The following is a 25,147-nucleotide window of genomic DNA, read 5'->3' as shown; positions in this document are numbered from 1 at the left end:
ATTTTATTTTTATATAACCAAACAAAAAGCATACTACTAATAGGTGGGCTCTAACAAAATATATTCCTAGTTTCAAATTTGAGTTTATCCTATAGATCCACATTTATTGATAAAGCTAAACTTTGAGCACTTTCAACATGTCAGTCCTTTGCCCAAGAATATTCAATAGCTTCACACTATCATATATAATTAATATAATATAATGTAGTATCTATAATATGAAATAGTCTCCCATGACTTCTAAGATTTCTATTATGTGATTAAAACGTATTCCTAATCTTGGTTTTCAATATTTCTTTCTTCTTTCATCAACCTGGTTATTTATTTGCTCTTATTTTTGCTCTGTGCCAATTCCCACACCCTGGCATACCATAGTGTGTTAAACTTTTCCCTATTCTGCCCCAAAATTTCTACATCCCCAGAGGAAGTTATACTTGTTCTAGGAAACCTTATCCCAGTCAACCTCACACAAAACTTGGCCTTCTCTGTGCTCCTATTGCACTTAAAGTCAGTACCACAGGTTTAGCATTTAATTATTGCTAAATTGTTACAAGCACATATTTTTTACCCTTCTTTCCCCAAGTCGATTATAAACTCTATAAGAGAAAAATTCATATTATAAACCTCTTGTAAACCGACAGATTTAAATATCTACACATAACAGGCACTCAATATATCAGGAAAACATATAATACATAAGCAAAATTAAGCAAAGCAAAACTTCCACCCAATTTTCTTTCTAAATGTCTATGGAATATTTATGCTCATATAGCTCCCAGCTGATACCAAGAGCAAAGTGCACTAGGATAATGCAAGGTATGTGCATGGTTTCCTGCTTTACCTGAGGGAATACAGAGACAAGTCCAGGAGAATCTTCCAAAGAGTAATCTTAATGCTCTAAAGGTATACTTCATGCTTCTTTTGTCCTATCACTAATCATAGCTCAGACTCTTCTGTTTTTCCTAGGAACTACAAATTGTGGAATTAGAGCCAAACAAGTGTTTTGGTCCTCAAGAATATGATTCAACTCCAATAATCTATGCCAGTTTGTATGTGACATTTTCTCCAGGTCTTTATGACTAAGAGATCAATTAATTTATCTTTGCATGTCTTTTCATAGAATATTAAACATCTTTTTTTTTTTATGCAAGACAAAATTTAATAAGTGGATAAGCATTTAGTAGACTGGTCACAATAAAAATGAAGATTCTTACTGAAATAACAATGGGGTGCAATTTTACATGTATTAAGTTATCAGTCATTGAAAGAGATGATGCTCTCCAGTACTGGTTGTGTTGGGAGAACTTGCACATGCATCAACTGCAGGTGGCAATGCAGATAATAACTGTCATTTGAAGAAAATACACACATCATTTTTAGCATCCCTCCATTGTCAGTAATCAGTTAATTTTTCTAATCCAGCTGTACTTTTTTCTTCTTTTTTCCTATTTGTGAATCACAAGATTTCCACTCTCAGCATTACGGCAATCTAAAACACCCTGACTGAGCATCTACCTGAAAATAATTTAAAATGCTGAAAATTTGCAAAAAGTATTTATAAATGCTCTGATAACCTGGAAAGAAAAGTAAGGACCAATTAGAAACTGAAGATGGAAAGCAAGAAAGACAGAGGTAAACCCTGGAAAGTTTAATCTTGGGCTTTTTTTTTTTTTAAATAGGTCTTTATTGGAGTATAATTGCTTCACAATACTGTGTTAGTTTCTGTTGTACAACAAAGTGAATCAGCCATATGGATACATATATCCTCATAACCCCTTCCTCTTGAGCCTCTCCCTCCCACCATCCTTATCCCACATCTCTAGGTCATTGCAAAGCACCAAGCTGATCTCCCTGTGCTATGCTGCTGCTTCCCACTAGCTAACCATTTTACATTCAGTAGTGTATATATGTCGATGCTACTCTCGGTAGTGTATATATGTCGATGCTACACTCACTTCACTGCAGCTTCCCCCTCCACCTACCATGTTCCCAAGTTCTTTCTCTATGTCTACGTCTTTATTCCTGTCATGCCACTAGGTTCATCAGTACCATGTTTTTGTTTTTGTTTTTGTTTTTGTTTTAGAATCTATATATATATGTGTTAGCATACGGTACTTGTTTTTCTCTTTCTGACTTCACTCTGTATGACAGACTCTAGGTCCATCCACCTCACTACAAATAACTCAATTTCATTTCTTTTTATGGCTGAGTAATATTCCATTGTATATATGTGCCACATCTTCCTTATCCATTCATCTGTCAATGGACATTTAGGTTGGTTCCATGTCCTGGCTATTGTAAATAGAGCTGCAGTGAACATTGTGGTACATGTCCCTCTTTGAATTATGGTTTTCTCATGGTATAGGCCCAGTAGTGGGATTGCTGGATCATATGGTAGTTCTATTTTTAGTTTTTTAAGGAACTTCCATACTGTTCTCCATAATGGTTGCATTAATTTATGGATCCTTAGGGCATAAAGATGAGAGACCAAAAAGAAAGGTGAGGGAGTACTCACAAGGTGGAGAATTCAATAAATAAACAACTCATAGCATAAAGCTTAGATCACAATGACTATATTGCCTGAATGTAGCATAAATTAGATAAAAACATTTACTTTGGAGGGACCTAAAAAATAAATCCATGCCTTAAAATGTGGTGGTTAATGAAAGAGAAAAAATGTCTCCTAATATTTCAGACCTTAACCAGGCTTGCTGCCTTAATTTTAACTACCTGGGTAATTACAAACTTCAAACCAAGAATTCAGCTTAATTCAAGTGATCACAGTTAGTTGGTAAGTATAAAATCTGTCTGGAAGAATTTGCCTTCAAACTACATCTCAAAATACTATCACATTAAAAGTTTTAAAATATGTATGAGCTCATTCTAAAATATCTCAAAACCCTAAAGAAAAAATGTACCATGTTTTAAACTCTCCAGGAAAAGCAGGCTGCAGAATCTAACACAGACTTAGAACCCTAAAAATATTATGTATAATATACACAATGTAAGTATGTATAATATACATAATATATAGAGAAGAATGGAAATATGAGGAACTAGCAAAGAACTATAAAATAATCAAGAATATATGGAGAAAAAATAGGACTTCTAGAAATAATATAGAGACTGTAGATGGATTTAACAGCAGATTATACACAGCAGAAGAATTAGTGAACTGAAAGATGGATATAAAGAATTTATCACTAATGAAGCATGGAGGGGCTGATATGGGAAAAATTGCAAAGAGGTTTAGTGACATGGAGGGAAAAGGTAAAAGTTTTAATGTACATCTAAGCAGAGGTCCAGAAGGAGAAGAAAAAATGAATAGAGGAGATGCAATATTTGAAGAGAGAATGGCCAGGAAACTGCTAGAACTGTTGAGAAACATCAATTTCCAGATTCAAAAAGTCCAATGAATTTCAAGCAACATAAATAAAAGTACATTTATACCTATATACATATTAAGGACATGTCAAAACACCAGAGCTAAAATGGCATATCTTCAAACGAGCCAAAGAGAAAAGACAGATGACCTACAAAGATAAGAATGTTAAATTAAGAGCTGGCTACTCAGAAGAAACATTGGAAGCTACAATACAATTGAAAAAATATCTTGAATGGTTTTGAAAGAAAATAGCTATCACTCTAGGATTTTATACAGTATATCTCTTTTAAGAACAAGTATGAACTACAGGTATTTTTAAACAAAATAGAATTGAGTGAATTTACAGCCAAGCACATTGTCTTGAGGAATTTCTAAAGGATGGACTTCAAGCTGAAGGAGAATGATCAAACATGAGATGAATGAAGAAACAATAAGGGAAGTGGTAAATATGAAAAACCTTAATAAATATTGACTTAAAATCTTAATGAATATTATTGATAAGAAAATCAATAATAGTAATGTTAAAAACTAAAATAACAAATACAAATGATAATGATAGCATTGATCAGGAGGGTGAGAATTTAAGTTAAAATCTTCTGATGTTCTTGTATTATTCAGGGAGAAAGTAAAAAATTCTTTAAAGTAAATAGAATTTGATAAATTAAGTAAATATATTGGAAATTCCTAGGAAACTACAATTTTTAAGGACTTTGTAATCTAAAGGTTAGAAAAGAAAGATTGTGAAATGGTGTTTTAAAAATATAACCAATTCAAAAGAAACTAAAGAAAAAAAAGTGTGAAGCACATGAGAAACACTAAATAAGTGATCGAAATAAATCCAGAGCAACAGTTACAAAAGTACATGTTAATGAACTGAATGCTACAGATTAGAAACCAAGACTGACATTCTGTATAAAAAATAAAATCCATACATAGCTATTTATAACAGACATTAGAATTTAAGAATTTAGAAAATTCAAAAGAAAAGAATGGAAAGATACACTAAAGGAAAAAAAAAAAAAAACTAACCCTAATGAAAATCAGTGTACCTACATTAATAGCAAATATGTAAATTTTAAATTTAAAAAAGATTGCTGGAAATTGTTACTGTGTAATAATAAAAGGTTCAATTAATTAGGAAGATACAATAATCTCAATACTGTATGCATCTAACATTATAGTTCCAAAATATATAAAGAACTGACCATACAAGAAAAGGACAGATACATCATTATGTTGAGCAATTTTAACCTGGTAAGTACCACATTGGTCAGTGATCAATGTTAACAATCACCAGTGATAAGTCAGGTTGATATCATGTACCACTGATATGATGTAATAAGAAGGGCATTTCACCACTGTAACCCACCCCTCCAAACCTGTAACACCAATCTAAGCATGAGAAAAATATCAAACAACCCCAATTTGGAGAACATTCTACAAAATATCTGACTAGTACTTCTCAAAACTGCCAAAGTCATCCAAATCATGGAAGGACTTAAAAATTGTCACATAACAGAGAGTACTAGGAGACAGGATGACTGAATGCAAAGAGGTATCCTGAAGTGAATTCTGATATAGAAAAATGACATTAGTGGAAAAACAAGTGAAATTCAAGTAAAGTCTGTAGTTTAGTAGTTGTATTAACATTGTTATAGTAGTTGTTTCAAATATACCATGTTAACGTAATATATTACTGTTAGAGGAAACTGGGTGAGGGATATACAAAATTCTCTGTAGTATTTTCACAATTTTTCTGTAAATCTAAAGTTCTTATTAAAAACAAGGCAAGGCAAAAAAAGACAAAGACAAGCTGAGTAACTATTCTAGGTTAAAAGAGACTAAAAATTAGGACAACTAAATTCAATGTACAATTTTTGATTAAGTTTTAGACTGGGCATATAGAGCTACAAAAATTGGGACAACTGTTGAAATTTGAATATGGAGTGTGGATTAGATAAATTCATTGTTTCATTGTAAAGTTTCCTGATTTTGATTATCATATTGTGAAAGAGAACATCCTTATTAAGAAATACACACTCATTTTGTTTATGGTTTCCGTTGCTGTTCAAAAGCTTTAAAGTTTAATTAGGTCCCATTTGTTTACTTTTATTTTCATTACTCTAGGACAGGGGTCTCTAACCCCCAGGCTGCGGGCTGGTACAGGTCCATGGCCTGTTAGGAACCAGGCTCCACAGCAAGGGGTGAGCAGTGGGCGAGAGAGTGAAGCTTCATCTGCCCTACCCATCGCTCCCCATTGCTTGAATTAGAACCTGAACCATCCCCCCCACCGTCCATGGAAAAACTGTCTTCCAGGAAACCAGCACCTGGTGCCAAAAAGGTTGGGGACAGCTGCTCTAAGAGGTGGATCAAAGAAAGAAAACGAAGTGACTGACAAGAGATTAATCTCCAAATACACAAACAGCTCATGCAGCTCAATATCAAATAAACAAACAGCCCAATCAAAATTGGGTGGAAGATCTAGACATTTCTCCAAAGAAGACATACAGATGGCCAAAAAGCACATGAAAAGATGTTTTACATCACTAATTATTAGAGAAATGCAAATCAAAATTACAGTGAGGTATCACCTCACACCAGTTAGAATGGCCACCACCAAAAAATCTATAAACAATAAATGCTAGAGAGGGTGTGGAGAAAAGGGAACCCTCTTACACTGTTGGTAGGGATGCAAATTGGTAGAGTCACTATGGAGAACAGTATGGAGGTTCCTTAAAAAAGTAAAAATAGAGCTACCATATGATCCAACAATCCCAGTCCTTGGGCATATATCTGGATAAGACCATAATTTGAAAAGATACATGCACCCCAATGTTCATTGCAGCACTATTTACAATAGCCAAGACATGGAAGCAACCTAAATGTCCATCAATGGATGAGTGGATAAAGAAGATGTGGTACATATATACAGTGGAATATTAGCCATAAAAAAGAATGAAATAATGCCATTTGCAGCACCATGGATGGACCTAGAGGTTGTCATACTGAGTGAAGTAGGTCAGACAAAGACAAATATCATAATATCACTTATATGTGGAATATAAAAAAATGGTACAAATGGACTTATTTATAAAACAGAAATAGAGTCACAGATGTAGAAAAAAGCATATGGTTAACAAGGGGGAAAAAAGAGGGAGGGATAAATTGGTAGATTGGGATTGACATATACACACTACTGTATATATAACACAACAATTAAGAACCTACTGTATAGCACAGGGAACTCTACTCAATACTCTGTAATGGAAATGTATATGGGAAAAGAATCTAAAAAAGAGTGGAGATATATATATATATATATATACACATATATAACTGATTCACTTTGCTGTACAGCAGAAACTAACACAACATTGTAAATCAACTATACTCCAATAAAAATTAATGTTAAAAAAAGAAATACACACTCAAGTATTTAGAGGAAATGGAGCACAATGTCTCTGACAACGTTTCCAAATTACTCTCAGATGGTTCTGAAAAAATATATAAAATTGGAATATGAGAGTGGTGGATGAGAGAGAGGGAAGTGGGAAAGAAAATGATAAAGCAATATGACAAAGTTAACGTCTGTCAAAAGTAAACATTCTGGGTAAAGGGCATACAAGAGTTTCTGGTAATAATCTAGTAAATTTTCTGTACAGTTGAAATTATATCAAAATAGAAATTTACCCCCCAAACCAATTTTGAAAATAGTTTCCTATACTTGTATTCTCCTATTTTTGTGGCACAGAGAAAGAATAATAGAACTCATCCCCCAAACAAAGATATTATTTGAGTATTATTAGAAATGAGTAATCCTTTCCAGAACTGAGCACATGAAGAATAAATGGCCTCTGAGAGACTTAGTGGTTTGTTTTGGTTTGATCTGGTTTGTTTTGTCTTTTTTTGATTGTTACAGTTGAGTTTTTTTCCTAACTGTAATATTTTTACATATCTCTTACTACTTCTCCATTACCACTTCTCCACTGCCTTTAGTAACTTCATATTTTTACACTGTTGCTTGGCTTACTGCAGTTTTCTTGTTCCTAACTGATCTCAGGCTGCTATGCCCTTAATTTATCCTCTCCATTAATAGAAATTGATCTGATTATGAATTCCAATCATGAAGCCTTCCATTTTCTAGTGGTTCTATATAGGTCCTACAATAATTTCAAACATTAATTATGACACAATAATCGTCATAAAATGCAGCCACTGTGAAGTCTCTAATTTCATCATTCCTGCCACTTTTCAATAGAGCCACCCTTTTAGATCCTGAATCCATAACAGATGTTTTATTTCACTCAGACTTCACCTGTAAAACTCACTCTACCAACAAGTCAAGGACCATCTTTCGTCTCAGTGATTTCTACTTATTATATTATTTGCGGGGGCAGGGGGAGTGCCACACAGCTTGTGGGATCTTACTTCCCTCACCATGGATTAAACCCACACCCTCAGCAGTGAAAGAGTATAGTCTTAACCACTAGACCACCATGGAATTTCCTCAAAATTTGTTTTAACTTATGGAACATTTACTAACATTGACCACATACTATGTCATAGAACATTTAGTAAAATACATCACATTTATCAACAAAAATATTTGAGTCTGAGATTAATGACAAAAGGCAATTCTTACAACATTTCTGAAACCTCAATTATCAAAAAAAAAAAAGGAAAAATAGGAAAAAGAGGATATTTAGAATTGCACAATAATAAAGACAACACCTTTACTATTTGGATTCTATTAGTTTAGTATTTTGTATGCAAAAAATATGAACAAAATGGTATTAAACAAAAATCCAGCAGTGTATTAAAAAAGATAATATATCAATACAATAATGGTAGGAAACGTCAATACTCTACTTTCACAATATAGAACTGAACAGAAGATCAATAAAGAAATAGAGGACTTGAACAATACTACAGACCAACTGCACCTAACAGACATATACAGCACACTCCACCCAACAACCACAGAACATACATTCTTCTCAAGTGTACACAGAACATTCTCCAGGAGAGGCCACATGTTAAACCACAAAACAAATCTTAGCAAATTTAAGAAGCTTGAAATTCTATAAAGTATATTTTCCAATAACACTGGAAAAACTTAGAAATAACTAGTGGAAAGAAAATTAGAAAATACACAAATATGTAGAAATTAAACAGCACACTCTTAAACAACCAATGGGTCAAAGAAAAAGTCACAAGGGAAATTAGAAAATACCTTGAAACAAATGAAAATGAAAACACAACATACCAAAACATATGGGATGCAGTGAAAGCAGTGCTAAGAGGGAAGTTTATAGTTGCAAATGCATGTATAAAAAAAAGAAAAAAAGACTATAAATCAACAATCTAACTTTATACCTCAAAGAACTAAAAAAACAAAAACAAAACACCCAAAAAAGCACAAGAACAATGTAAACTCAAAGCTAGCAGAAGGAAATAAATAATAAAGATTGAAGCAGAAATAAAGGAAACAGAGAATATAAAAATACCAAAAATTCAATAAAAGAGTTGACTTTTTAAAAAGATCAACAAAATTGAAAAACCCTTCGTGAGACTAAGAAAAAACGAGAAAACTCAAATAAATAAAATCAGAAACAAAAGAAGGGCCATTATAATGAATGCCACAGATATAAAAAAAAAGATTTTAATAGAATACTATGAATAATTTTAGGCCAACAAACTGGATAGCCTAGAATAAATGTATAAATTCCTAGAAACACATGATTTGCCAAGACTGAATCATGAAGAAATGTAAAATCTGAATAGACCAATAACTAGTAAGGAGACTAAATCAGTAACCAAACACCTGTCAGCAAAAAAAGGTCTAGGACCAAATGGCTTCACTGAAGAATTCTCTCAAACATTTAAAGATGAATTAACATTAATTTTCCTAAAACTCTTCCAATAAATTGAAAAGGGTGGGGGAGGACATTTCAAAGTTTATTCTATAAAGCCAGCATTATCCTGATACCAAAATCAGACGAAAACAACACAAGAAAACTACAGACCAATATCCCTGATGAATATTAATGCAAAAATCCTAAGCAAAACACAAGCAAACTGAATTCAACAGCACATCAATAGGATTATACACCATGACCAAGTGCGATTTATTCCTGGAATGCCAGGATGGCTCAGGCATTAAAATAAATTTAATATACCACAGTAACAGAATAAAAACAAAATCGTGTGATTATCTCAATTGATGTGGAAAAAGCATTTGACAAGATTCAACACCGTTTCAAGATAACACTCAGCAAACTAGGAATAAAAGGTAATTACATCAACATAATAATAACCATTTATGAAAAGCACACAAGTATCTCCATACTCAATGATAAAAGATTGAAGGTTTTTCCTCTAAGATCATGAAAAGGAAAGATACCCACCCTGGCTACCTCTATTCAACACCATAATGGAAGTTCTAGCCAGAGCAATTAGGGAAAAAAAAAAAAGAAGTAAAAGGTATCCAAATTGAAAAGGAAGAAGTAAAACTACTTCTGTTTGCAAATGACATAAGCTTATATGCACAAAGCCCTAAAGAGTACACATTAAAAAAAATCTGTTAGAACTAATAAACAACTACAGCAAAGTTGCAGGATAAAAAATCAACATAAAAATATGTTGTGTTTAAAAAAACAAAAGAAAAAATAAGTTGTGTTTCTATATACTAATAATGAACAAACCAAAAAACAAATTAAGAAAAATTCAATTTACAATAGCATTAAAATAATTTAAAAATTAAGAATAAAAGTTACCAAGGAGGTGAAAGACTTTTACACTGAAAACTATAAAACATTGCTGGAAGAAATTAAGGAAGACATACATAAGTAGAAATATATTCTGTGTTCATGGCTTGCAAGAGACATATTGTTAAGATTTTCATACAACCAAAGCAATCTACAGATTCAACATAATCTCTATCAAAATCTCACTGGAAATTTTTTAAAGTAATAAACTGTAAAATGCATCCAAAAATTCATGAAATCTCAAGGGACCTCAAATAGCCAAAACAATTTTGAAAAAGAACAAAGTTAGAGGACTCACATTTCCTGATTCCAAAACATATTACAAAACTATAGTAATCAAAACAATATGGTACTGGTATAACAACAGACAAATAAGCATATAAAATACAACAGAAATCTGAGAAATAAACCCTAACATATATGGTCAAGTGATCTTTAACAAGTATCCCAACCAACGACATTCAATGAGGGAAGTACACTTTCTACAACAAATAGTGTGGGGAAAACTGTATATCCTCATAGAAAAGAATGAAGTTGGACCTTTATTTTACACCATGCATAAAAGTCAACTCAAAATAGATTAAAGATTTAAACAAAAGGCCTAAAATTATAAAACATATAGAAAAACATAGGGGAAAAACTTCATGACATTGGTCTTGATTGATTTCTTGGACATGACACAAAAGTACACCAAAAATAGACAAATGGGGTTACATCAAACCTAAGAAGCTTTGTAACTCATAGAACATAATAAATAGAGTGAAAAAGGCAACCTATGGGATGGAATGATGTATTTGCAGATCATACATCTAATAAAGGATTACTATCCAGGGTATGTGATAAAGGTTAATATAAACAATTCTACAACCCAATGGAAAAAATTAACATACCCTGATTCAAAAGGGGGGAAATGGAGAAGTGTGGCCAAGATGGCAGAGTAGGAAGACCCTGAGCTCACCTCCTCCCATGGGCACACCAAAATTACAACTATTTACAAAGCAACTATCTATGAGAATAACCTGATACTAGCAAAAATGATTTTCCACAACTAAAGATATAAAGAAAGAACCACAATAAGATGGATATGAAGGGCAAAGACACAGCATAGTCAAGACACATACCACTGTGCATGTGACCCACAAATGGGAAAATAATCACAATTGCAGAGGTTCTTCCCAAGGAGTGAGTGGTCTAACCCCTATATAAGGCTCCCAACCCAGGGGTCGTAAACTGGGAAGACAAGCTCCCAGGATGTCTGGCTTTGAAGGCCAACAGGGCTAGAATATGGGAGAGTCAGAGGGCTGTAAGAAACAGAGAATCTTAAAGGGTAAGTGCAAAATCTCACAAGGTCCAAGTCCCAGCACAAAGGCAATAATCTGAAAGGAACCTAGGTCAGATCCATTTGCTGATCTTGGAGACCTTCCCAGAGAGGCAGCAGGCAAATACAACTCACCCTGGGGACACAGACACTAGTAAGGAGATCAAGCATTTATAAAGTTAGTAGGAAGGTTAAAAAACAAAAGAAGTATAATCATCTATATCCACAGGAAGTAGTTAAAGGATACACAAAACAAAGTGATGTAAAATATGACTCCAAAAACATTAAACATGGGGGTGTGTGTGAAGGAGTAAATATGCAGGGTTATTAGGACATGTTCAAACTTAAGAGGTTATCAACTTAAAATATCATATAGAGAGAGGGAGAAGGAGAGAGAGAGAGTTATACATGAACTTCATGGTAACTAAAAACCGAAAGCTTATGATAAATACATACACAAGAAACAGAAATGAATCCAAATATAGCCTTAAGCATAGTCATCAAATCAGAAGAGAAGTGAGCAAAAGAAGAAGGAAGGAACAAAAAAAGTACAGAAACAACCAGAAAGCAATAAACAAAATGGCAAGAGTTTCATACCTATCAGTAAATAACTTATTTATTTTAAATAAATAATTATTTAAAGTAATTATTTAAATAATTACTTTAAATGTGGGAGTGGCCAAGATGGCTAAGTATAAAGATGCTGAGCTCAAATCTTCCCACGGGTACACCAAGGTTGCAACAATTTGCAGAGTGGCTATTGATGAGAATGACCAGAAGACTGGCAGAGAAGACCTTCTAAAACTAGAGATGTTGGGAGGGAACCACAGAGAAATGGGTGGGATGTTAAAGATGTGGTATTGTCAGGATCCATAGCCTCAGGTTGGCAAACCACAAAAGGGAGGATAACTGTAATCACAGAGTTTCTCCCCAAGGAGCTAGTGAAGCCCACGTTGGGCTCTAGAGCCCAGGGTCCTGCATGGAAAGATGAGTCCCCAAAATGCTTTGATTTGAAGGCCAGTGGGGCTTGCTTTCAGGAGAGCTGGAGGGCTGGGGGAAACAGAGAATCCACTCTTGAGGGACACATATAAGATCTCACATGCTCTGGGACCCTAGGCAGAAGCAGTAATTTCAAAGGAGCCTGGGTCAGACCCACCTGCTGATGTTGGAGAGCCTCCCAGAGAGGCAGGAGGCAGTTGGAGATCAACTTGAGGATATGAACACTAGTGACAGCCATTTTGGGGAGTTCTTTCTACCGTGTAGACACTAGTGCTGGCAAGGACCATTTTGGAATCCTCCCTCAAGCTTCTTAGTGCTGGCACCTGGCTGGGCTACCAGCCTTTAGGCACCAGTACTGGGATGCCTCGGGGCAAGTAACTGCCCAGGCAGACACTCAGCCCCACCCAGCAGCAGGCAGGCTGCATTAAGACCCTCCTGAGTTCACAGTCACCTTGGGATATGGCTCTGTCCATCAGAGGGTCTAAGGCCCAGCCACAAACATCAGTGCACTGACCCTAGCCCTGGGAACCCTAGGGCCCTGTAAGCCAGAGACACTGGGAGCCAACTCTGCCCACCAGTAGGCCAGCACTAGTCCTGGGACCAGCCTCACCCACCAGTGAGTAGGCACCAGACTCAGGATGCCCTGTGCCTCAGCCCCACCAACCAGTGTACTGAAATAACAATACTAGATCTCTCCAGGGCCCTGCAGCCAAAGATACTGTGACTCAGTTCTGCCCACCAGTGGAGTAGCACTAGCTGCAGGACCTCACCTCACCCACCAGTGGGCAGGCACCAGCCCTGGGATTCTTGGCTCTCAGACCCCACCAGGAGCAGGAAGAAACCAGACCTAGGACTACCAGAGCCATGTAACCTCCAGTACCAGGACACAGCCTACACACCAATGGGTGGGCACCAGCCCCGGGACACTGTGGGCTCCAGCCTTGTTCACCAGCAGGACAACATCAGCTCTGAGACCCCCAGACACCTGCAGTGAGAGAACAGAGAACCCGGCCCCACACACCTGTGAGTTGGAACTAGTCCTGGGAACCCCTGGGCCCCAGCACCACCCAAAACCAGATCCAGCAGGCCAAAACCAGCTCTGAGACACCTTGGACCCCTCAGCCAGTTGTCCCAGGATCAAGCCCCACTCACCAGCAGGACAACACCAGCTTGAGGGACCCCGGGCCCCACATGCAGCCATATCAGGAAATGGCCACACCCACCAGTGGGCCAACAATAGCCCAGGGACCCTCCAGGGCCCAGCCACCTTCAGTCTTGTGACCCAGCAATACCAGCCAGTGGCTGGCAGCCTCCACACAAGGCAGGGCCTGGCAATCAACCAGACCAGGGACCACCAACACCTACCAGACCACCCACAGTAATCAGCCTTCTACACCAGAAGGACTCACACAGACCAAATAATGGGCATCCCTAAAGCATATAGCTCTGGTGACCAGAGGGGAGAGAGTGATGCTGGGACACAAAGGACAACTTCTATAAAAGGCCACATCTCCAAGGTTGGGAAAGGTAACCAACTTACTAGATACAAAAAAATAAAACCACCAAATTAGACAAAACGAGGAATAGAGGAATATCTTCCAAATGAAGGAACAAGATAAAAACTCCAAAAGAAGAACTTAGTGAAGTAGAGATAGGCAATCTACCTTATAGAGTATTCAAGGTAATAATTGTAAAGATATTCAAAGAACTAGGGAGATGATTGGATGAACAGAGTGAGAATTTAGAAGTTTTAAACAAAGAGAAAATATAAAGAAGAGTCAAACAGAGATGAAGAAAACAATAACTGAAATAAAAAATACACTAGAAGTAATCAACAGTAGATTACATGATACAGAGGAATGGATCAGCAAACTGGAAGATGGAGTAGTGTGAGTAACAGATTAAAATAAAAAAGAATTTAAAAATGAGAAAATGAGGATAGTTTAAGATACCTCTGAGACAACACTAAGCATACTAACATTCACGTTATAGGAGTCCCAGAAGGAGAAGAGAGAAAGAAAGGGGCAGAGAACATATTTGAAGACATACTAGCTGACAACTTCTCTAACCTGGAAAAGGAAACAGGTGTCCAGGAATAGGAAGTACAGAGTCTCAAACAGGATTAACACAAAAAGGACCACACCAAGACACACTGTAAATAAAATGGCAAAAATTAAAGATAAAGAGAGAATCTTAGGAGAAGCAAGGGAAAAGCAACAAGTTACTTACAAGGGAACTCCCATAAGGCTATCAGCTAACTTTTTAGCAGAAACTCTGCAGGCCACAAGGGAGTGGCACACTACCTTTAAAGTGATGAAAGGGGAAAACCTACAACCAAGAATACTCTACCTGGTAAGGCTTTCATTCAGATTTGATGGAGAGATCAAAAGTCTTACAGAGAAGCAAAAGCTAAAAGATTTCAGCACCACCACACCAGATTTAGAAGAAACGTTCAGGGACTTCTCTAAACAAAAAAGAAAAGGCCACAACTGGAAACATGAAAATTATGAAAGGAAAAAATCTCATTGGCAAAGGGAAACATATAATAAAGGTTGTAAATCAGCTACGTACAAAGCTAGTAGGAAGGTTTAAAGACAAACGTAGTAAAATCATCTTAACTGCAGTAAGTAGTTAAGAGATAAAACAAAAAGATGTAAACTATGATGTCCAAAACAGTAAACTTTTGGCAGGGGTAAAAATGCAGCCTTGTTAAAATGTGTTTGAACTTAAGAGATCAGCAACTTAAAATTATCACATAAATATATAAATTACTGTGTACAGTGTAGTGAATATAGTAAATAGCTATGTAATATCCTTGTATAGTGATATAACTAGACTTTTCAAGGGGATCATTTTGAAATGTATAGAAATACCAAAAAACTATGTTGTATAACAGGAACCAACATAATGTTGTAAGTCAGTTATACTTCAAAAACAAACAAATAAACTCATAGAAAAAGAGATCAGAATTGTGGTTACCAGAGGTGAGGAATGAGGGAATGGGGACTTGAATGAAAGCAATCAAAACTTCCAGGTACAGGATAAATAACTACTAGCGATTTAATGTACAATGTGATGAATATAATTAACATTGCTCTATGTTATATATGAACTTGTTAAGAGAGAAACTCCTAAGAGTTCTTATTACAATAAAAACATTATTTTTTCCATTTCTTTAATTTTATATCTATAATGATGTTGGATATTCATGAAACTTATTGTGATAATCATTTCATGATGTATATAAGTCAAATCATTATGCTGTACACCTTAAACTTATATAGTGCTGTATGTCAATTATATCTCAATAAAACTGGAAGAAACAAATAATTAAATTAAATGGACTGAATGCTCCCATCAAAAGACAGAGTGGCTGAATGGATAAAAAAAAAAAAAAACCCTATATATATATATATGCTACCTACAAGAGACTCACTTCAGATCTAAACACATAGAGACTGAAAGTGATGGAACGGAAATAGGTATTCCATGTGAATGGACATGAAAAAAAAGGCTAGAGTTAAATACTTATATCAGATAAAATAGAATTTAAAACAAAACAGTAACAAGAGACAAAGAAAGATATTACATAATGATAAAGAAATAAATCCATCAAGAAGATATAATAATTGGAAATATATATGCACCAAACATAGGAGCACCTACATACAATAAACAAATATTAACAGACATAAAGGGAAAAACTGCAAGTAACACAATAATGGTAGGGGACTTTAACACCCCACTTACAATAATGGAAAGAAAATCCAGATAGAAAATCAAAAAGGAAATAAAGGAAATATTATCCTTAAATGACACACTAAACCCAATTGACTAAATAGATATATATATAGATCATTACATCCAAAGTAACAGAATATATGTTCTTTTTAGGTGCACATTAACCAGGATGGAACACAAATTTAAGAAGACTGAAATTATATCAAGCATCTTCTCCAACCACCAGGTCATGAAAATAGAAATCAACTACAAAAAAAAAACAAACACAAAATAATGGAAAAAACATAAAAACGTGGAGTCTAAACATCATGCTACTAAACAACCAATGGTTCACTGAAGACACAAAAGAGTTAATCAAAAAGCACCTGGAGATAAATAAAAATGGGAACACAACATTCCAAAATCTATGGGACCCAGTAAAAGCAGTTGTAAGAAGGAAGTTTACAGTGATACAAGCCTACCTCATAAAACAAGAAAAATCTCAAATAAACAATCTAACTTTACATGTAAGCAACTATAAAACAAAGAGCAAACAAAACCCAGGTTCATAGAAGGAAAAAATAATAATAAAGATCAGAGAAAAAATACATGAAATAGAGATTAAGAAAAATAATGGAAAGGTCAATGAAGCTAAAGGCTGGATCTATGAAAAGATAAAATTGATAAACTTTTAACCACACTCATCAAGAAAAACAGAGAGACAGCTTAAATACATAAGTTGAGAAATGAAAGAAGACAAGTTACAACCAACAGCACAGAAATACAAAGGATCATAAGGGAATATTACCAAAAAAACTTGTACACCAATAACATGGCCAACCTAGAAGAGATAGATAAATTTCTAGAAATGTAAAATCTCCCAAGACTAAATCAGGAAAAATAGAAAAAATGCACAGACTGATTACCAGTAATGAAATTGAATCAGTAATCAAAAAAATTCCCAACAAACAAATGTCTAAGATGAGATGGTTTCACAGGTGAATTCTACCAAACATTTAGAGAAGTTAACACCTATCCTTCTCAATCTACTTCAAAAATTGAACAGGAAAGCATACTTCAAAATCCGTCTTTGAGGCTGGCATCACCCTGATTCCAAAGCCAGACAAAGACACTACAAAAAAAGAAAATCACATGCCAATATCACTGATGAACCAAAATCCTCAACAAAGTATTAGGAAAGCAAATTCGAAAATACATTAAAAGGATCATACCCCTTGATCAGGATTTACCCCAAGGATGCAAGGATGGTTCAATATCTGCAAGTCAACCAATGTGGTACACCACATTAACAAATTGAAGAATAAAAATCATGTGATCATCTCAATAGATAAAGAAAAAGCATCTGACCAGAGAAAACCATCCGTTTATGATAAAAACTCTCAACAAGTGTGTATAGAGGCAATATAACTCAAAATAATAAAGGCCATATATGACAAACACACAGCCAACATAATACTTAGTGGTAAGAGCTAAAGCAATTTCTTCAATATTAGGAACAAGACGAGGATGCTCACTTTGCCACTTTTATTCAACACAGTATTGGAAGTTCTTAGCCACAGCAACCAGACAAGAAAACAAATAAAGTAATCCAAACTGGAAAGGAAGAAGTAAAACTATCTCTGTTTGTAGATGACATGATACTGTATATAGAAAATCCTAAAGATGCCATCAGAAATCTGCTAGAATAATAATAATGAATAAATAATTCAGAATAAATAAATAAATAAATAAATAATTCATGAATAAATAATAATGAATAAATGAATTCAGTAAAACTGCAAGATATAAAATTAATATGCAGAACAATCTATCAGAAAAGGAAATTAAGAAAACAATCATACTGACAATTGCATCAAAAACAAAAATACCTAGGAATGAAACTAACCAAGGAGGTAAAAGACTTGTACTCTGAAAACTATAAGACACGGAGGAAAGAAATCAAAGATGATGCAAACAAATGGAAAGATATACTGTGCTCATGGTTTGGAAGAATTTATATTGCTAAAGTGACTGACCATACTTCCCAAGGCAATCTACAGATTCATTGCAATCCCTATCAAAATACCAATGGCATTTTCCAGAGAACTAAAATAAATAATGCCAAAATTTATATGGAAAAACAAAAGATCCCAAATTGCCAAAACAACCTTGAGAAGTAAGAACAAAGTGGAGGTATTATGCTCCCTGATTTCAAATACACTACAAAGCTACAGTAAATAAAACAGTAGTGCTGGCACAAAAACAGATCAATGGAACAGAACATACATCAATGGAACTAAATAGCAAGCCCAGAAATAAACCCATATTTATATGCTCAATTAATCTATGACAAAGGAGGCAAGAATACACAATGGGGAAAATACAGATTCTTTAATAAAGTTGTTGAGAAAACTAGACAGCAAAAGAATAAATCTGGACTATTTAGTCACACCATTAACAAAAATACACTCAAATGGAATAAAGACTGAAATTTAAAACCTGAAACCATAAACCTTATAAGAAAACATAGGCAGTACAATCTTTGACATCCATCTTAACAATATTTTTTTTTTTGGATCTGTCTCCTCAGGCAAGGGAGACAAAAGCAAAAATAAACAGGTGGGACTACATAAAACTGAAAAGCTTTTGCATAGCAACATAAACTGTCATCAAATAAAAAGACAGACTACTGAATGGGAGAAAATATTAGCACACAATATATCTCATAAGAGCTTAATATACAAAATATATAAAGAAGTCATACAACTCAACATCAATAAAAGCAAACAGCCTGGTCAAAAAATGGGTGGAGGACATGAACAGACATTTTTCTAAAGAAGACATACAGATGGCCAATAAGCACATGAAAACATGCTCAACATCATTAATCATTAGGGAAATGTAAATCTAAAACTCAATGAGATACCACCTCACACCTGTCAGAATGGCTATCTTTAAAAAGACAACAAATAAGAATTGTTGATGGGGATGTGAGAAAAGGGAACTCTCCTGCACTGTTGCTGGGATTGTAATTTGGTGAAGCCACTATGCAAACTGTGCAGAGGTTCCTCAAAAATTAAAAATAGAATTACCAAATGATCCAGAAATTTCACTTGTGGTTTTATCCAAAGAATACAAAATCACTAATTTGAAAAGATATATGCACAAATTGTAGAATTATTTACAAAATCCAAGATATGGAAGCAACCTAACTGTCCTGTAGATAGACATGTGGATAAAGAAGATGTGGTATATATAGAATACTTATAAGCTCAGCTTTTATAACATACTTGAAGGTAAGAAAGATGATAAATTCATCTAAGTACTCTCAGCATCTACTTCAGTGCCTACTAACCAATGTATTATATTTAAGTATATCTAAATCTTATCAACTCCAAAGTTCCAATTCTCATCACCTAAATCAGGTGTGGTTAAGGCTCAGGATGTAATCTACCATGGATCACAGTTCTTCCTATCAGGGACGTCTGTAAAAAAAAAACAAATTATCTGTCCTAGCCATACAACACTGGGTCAGACATAGTTATAGACATTCTGGATCAAAAAGGGGGAAAATGTAAGGTAAAATGGAGTCACCAGTCCAAAGAAATTTTGTAGTCCATCTGTGTAAACTTTATTAGTTTTCCATGATTTGCAGCTCTAACCTCTGGATCATTTCCCTCTTTTTATGAAATGTAGCAAGAGACTGTAGCTGGGTATTTTATCAGGCTGTTTCCTGCCAGTAGAATTGAGGAGGTGGTCCAACAGCCTTCTTTTAGTTCATTCACACTCTCTCTTTCAGTCTAAGTTAGCAGCGTTTCTGCTGGCATAAAATGCTCAAGAGCTTTGTGGGTCTCCTGTGTATGTCATGGGGATTCACTTCATGAGACAAGAAGCTCCTCTGCAGAACATTGTTAGAGCACCCTATCTCTATTTCTGACTTCTGCTAAGATAACTGAGGCGACCTAGGGGCCACACACTTAATATCTTCAAAGAGCCTTTCCTACAACTGAATATTTTGATTTTTACATCACTCTGAAGCTTTAGCACAAATTGCAGAGTCACATCCTCAATCTTTTCTCTAGAGTACACTGACCTTCTTCATTTGAGAGTATTTTGCCATTTGAGTAAGTGAATGGTTTTTCAGCTCATCAAGATTGTATAAAGCAATCTAAGTTCTTCCTATATGTTCTTCAAAATTCTCCCATCTCTACCCATTCCATGATTTTAAAGCCACCCTACACTTTTAGGAGTTTATTATGACTGCACCCCACTTCTAGCTACCAAAATAAGTACAGATGACCTTGAACAACACAGATTTGAACTGTGCAGGTCCACGTCTACGAGGATATTTTTTTCAATAAATACATACTACAGTACTACATGATCCATGGTTGGTTGAATCCGAGGATGCAGAAACTTGGAAATGAAGGAGTGACTGCAAAGTTACATGTGGATTTTCAACTCTTCAGAGGGTTGGTGCCCCTAATACCTGTATTATTTAAGGGTCAATTGTATTAGTTAACTATTCCTTCCATAGCAAATTACCATAAACTCAGTGGCTGAAAACAATACCCATTCACTGTCTGACAGTTCCATAAGTCAAAATCGCAACAGGCTCAGCTGGTTACTGTGCTTAGGGTTGCACAAGGCTGACATAAAAGTGTCAACTAGCCTGGGTCCTACTTTCTACAGGATCTGGGAGAAAATTAACTTCCAATCTCCTTCAGGTTGTTGGCAGAATTCATTTCCATTCATGATTTCCATGTGGTCCCCTACATCTTCAAGCCAGTAAAGGTGAGTCAGGTCCTTCTCATGCTTTAAACCTCTGTGACTCCCCCGTATGTTGCATCTTCCTCACTTTCTATTCTGCCTTTCTCTTCTGTTTTTAAGGGCTCATGTGATTATACTGAAACCTCCTAAATAATTCATGATAACCTCCCTATCATTAAAAAAAAATTTTTATTGGAGTATAGCTGATTTACAATGTTGTGTTAGTTTCAGGTGTACAGCAAAGTGAACCAGTTATGCATGTACATATATCAACTCTTTTTTTAGATTCTTTTCCCATATAGGCCATTACAGAGTATTGAGCACGTGCTTATTAGTTATCTATTTTCTGTATAGGAGTATTTATGTCAATCCTAATCTCCCAATTTATCCTTCTCCACAACCCTCTGGTAACCATAAGGTTGGTTTCTACATCTGTAAGCTTATTTCAGTTTTGTAGATAAGTTCATTGGACCCTTTCTTAGATTCCAAATATAAGCGATATCATGTGATATTTGTCTTTCTCTGTCTGACTTACTTCAGTCAGTATGACAACATCTATGTCCATCTATGTAGCTGCAAGTAGCATTATTTCATTTTTTTTATGGCTGAGTGATATTCCATTGTGTATATTTACCCAATCTTCTTTATCCATTCCTCTGTCAATGGACATTTAGGTTGATTCCATGTCCTGGATACTGTAAATAGTGCTGCAATGAACACTGGGGTGCATGTATCTTTTAAAATTATGGTTTTCTCTGGATACATGCCCAGGATTGGGATTCTTGGATCACATGTTAGCTCTATTTTCGGTTTTTTTAAGGAACATCCATAATGTTCTCCATAGTGATTTTATCGATTTACATTCCCACCAACAGTCTAGGAGGGTACCCTTTTCTCCACACCCTCTCCAGCATTTATTGTTTGCAGATTGTTAGATGATGGCCATTCTGACCAGTGTGAGTTGATACTTCATTGTAGTTTTGATTTGCATTTTTTTAATAATTAGTGATGTTGAGCAACTTTTAATGTGCTTTCTGGCCATCTGTATGTCTTCTTTGGAGAAATGTCTATTTAGGTCTTCTGCCCATTTTTTGATTGGGTTGTTTGTTTTTTTAGATACTGAGTGGCATGAACTGTTTGTATATTTTGGAGATTAATCCCTTGTCAGTTGCTTTATTTACAAATATTTTCTCCCATCCTGAGGGGTGTCTTTTCATTTTGTTTATGGTTTCTTTTGCTCTGCAAAAGGTTTTAAGTTTAATTAGGTCCCATTTGTTTATATTTGTTTTTATTTTCAGTACTCTAGGACGTGGATCAAAAAAGACCTTGCTGTGATTTATCGCAAAGAGTATTCTGCCTATGTTTTCCCCTAAGAGTTTTATAGTATCCAGTCTTACAATTAGGTCTTCAATCCATTTCAAGTTTACTATGTATATGGTGTTAGGGAGTAATATAATTTCATTTGTTTACAGGTAGCTGTCTAGTTTTCCCAGCACTATGTATTGAAGACTGTCTTTTCTCCATTATATATTCTTGCCTCCTTTGTCATAAATTAGGTGACCATAGGAGCATGGTTTTACCTCTGGATTTTCTATCCTATTCCATTGAACTATATTTCTGTTTTTGTGCCAGTACCATACTATCTTGATTGTTGTAGCTTTGTAGTATAGTCTGATCCAACAACCTGGAGGAAACAGGGAGCCTGATTCCTCCAGCTCTGTTTTTCTTTCTCAAGATTGCTTTGGATATTCAGGGTCGTTTGTGTTTCCATACAAACTGTAAAAATTTTTTTTTCTAATTCTGTGAAAAATGCCATTGGTACTTGGATAGGGATTGCATTGAATCTGTAGATTGCTTTGGGTAGTAGAATCATTTTCAAAATATTAATTCTTCCAATCCAGGAATATGCTATATCTCTCCATCTGATTGTGTCATCTTTAGACTACTATAAGCAACTATATGCCAATAAAATGGACAACCTGGAAGAAATGGACAAATTCTTAGAAAAGTACAACCTTCCAAGACTGAACCAGGAAGAAACAGAAAATATGAACAGACCAATGACAACTAATGAAATTTAAACTGTGATTAAAAATCTTCCACAAAAAAAAGCCCAGGATCAGATGGCTTCAGAGGAGAATTCTATGACACATTTACAGAAGAGCTAACACCTATCCTTCTCAAACTCTTCCAAAATATAGAAGAGGGAGGGCCACTCCCAAACTCATTCTATGAGGCCACCATCACCCTGATACCAAAACCAGTGAAAGATGTAACAAAAAAGAAAATTACAGGCCAATATCACTGAGGAACATATTTTAATATAAAAATCCTCAACCAAACACTAGCAAACAGAATCCAACAGCACATTAAAAGGATCATACACCATGATCAAGTGGGGTGTAGCCCAAGAATGCAAAGATTCTTCAATATACACAAATCAATACCATATTAACAAATTGAAGGAAAAAACAACATATGATAATCACAATAGATGCAGAAAAAGCTTGTGACAAAATTCAACACCAATTTATGATAAAAACTCTCCAGAAAGTGGGCATAGAGGGAACCTACCTCAACATAATAAAGGCCATATATGACAAACTCACAGCCAACATAATTCTCAAAAGTGAAAAGCTGAAAGCATTTCCTCTAAGATCAGGAACAAGACAAGGTTGCCCAATCTCACCACTATTATTCAACATAGTTTTGGAAGTGTTAGCCACAGCAATCAGAGAAGAAAAAGAAATAAAAGGAATCCAAATTGGAAAAGAAGAACTAAAGCTGTCACTGTTTGCAGATGACATGATACTATACATAGAGAATCCTAAAGATTCTACCAGAAAACTAATACAACTAATCAATGAATTTGGTAAAGTAGCAGGATACAAAATTAATGTACAGAAATCTCTTGCATTCCCACACACTAACAACAAAAAATCTGAAAGAGTAACTAAGGAAATCCTCCTATTCACCATTACAACAAAAAGAATAAAATACCTAAGAATAAAGTTACCTAAGGAGACAAAAGACCTGTATGCAGAAAACTATAAGACACTGATGAAAAAAAATCAAAGACGATACAAACAGATGGAGAGATATACCATGTTCTTGGACTGGAAGAATTAACATTGTGTAAATGACTATACTACGCAAAGCAATCTACAGATTCAATGCAATCCCTATAAAGCTACCAATGGCATTTTTCACAGAACTAGAATAAAAAATTTTACGATTTCTATGGAAACACAAAAGACACTGAATAGGCAAAGCAATTGTGAGAAAGAAAAACAGAGCTGGAGGAATCAGCCTCCTGGACTTCAGACTATATTACAAAGCTATGGTAATCAAGAAGGTATGGTACTGGCACAAAAATAGAAATATAGATCAATGGAACAGGGTAGGAAGCCCAGAGATAAACCCAGGCACATAGGGTCCCTTATCTTTGATAAAGCAGGCAAGACTATACAATGGAGAAAAGACAGCCTCTTCAGTAAGTGGTGCTGGGAAAACTGGAGAGCTACATGTAAAAGAACGAATTAGAATACTTCCTAACACCATACACAAAAATAAACTGAAAATGGATTAAAGACCTAAATGTAAGGCCAGACACTACAAAACTCTTAGAGGAAAACATAGGCAGAACACTCTATGACATAAATCACAGCAAGATCCTTTTTGACCCACCTCCTAAAATAATGGGAAAAAAAACAAAAATAAACAAATGGGAGACTAATGAAACTTAAAAGCTTTTGCACAGCAAAGGAAACCATAAACAAGATGAAAAGACAGCCCTCTGAACGGGAGAAAATATTTGCAAATGAAGCAACTGACAAAGGATTAATCTCCAAAACATACAAGCAGCTCATGCAACTCAATATCAAAAACACAAACATCCCAATCCAAAAGTGGGTAGAAGACCTAAACAGACATTTCTGCAAAGAAGATATACAGATTGCCAACAAACACATGAAAGGATGCTCAACATCACTAATCATTAGAGAAATTCAAATCAAAACCACAATGAGGTATCACCTCACACCAGTCAGAATGGCCATCATCAAAAAATCTACAAACAATAAATGCTGGAGAGGGTGTAGAGAAAAGGGAACCCTCTTGCACTGTTGGTGGGAATGTAAATGGAAACAGCCACTATGGAGAACAGTATGGAGGTTCCTTAAAAAACTA

The 25,147-nt window shown here is 35.2% G+C and overlaps 1 protein-coding gene across 1 annotated transcript in view; it reads right to left on the bottom strand.

Annotated features, from left to right (window-relative positions):
- Positions 1-25,147, bottom strand: part of CPNE8 (copine 8) — a 318,004-nt gene that overhangs the window by 144,752 nt on the left and 148,105 nt on the right. The window lies entirely within an intron of this gene.

Source organism: Balaenoptera physalus (genome assembly GCF_965194825.1).
Source record: "Balaenoptera physalus genome assembly, chromosome: 13".
NCBI lineage: Eukaryota > Metazoa > Chordata > Mammalia > Artiodactyla > Balaenopteridae > Balaenoptera > Balaenoptera physalus.
This window is presented reverse-complemented; position numbering and strand designations above follow the sequence as displayed.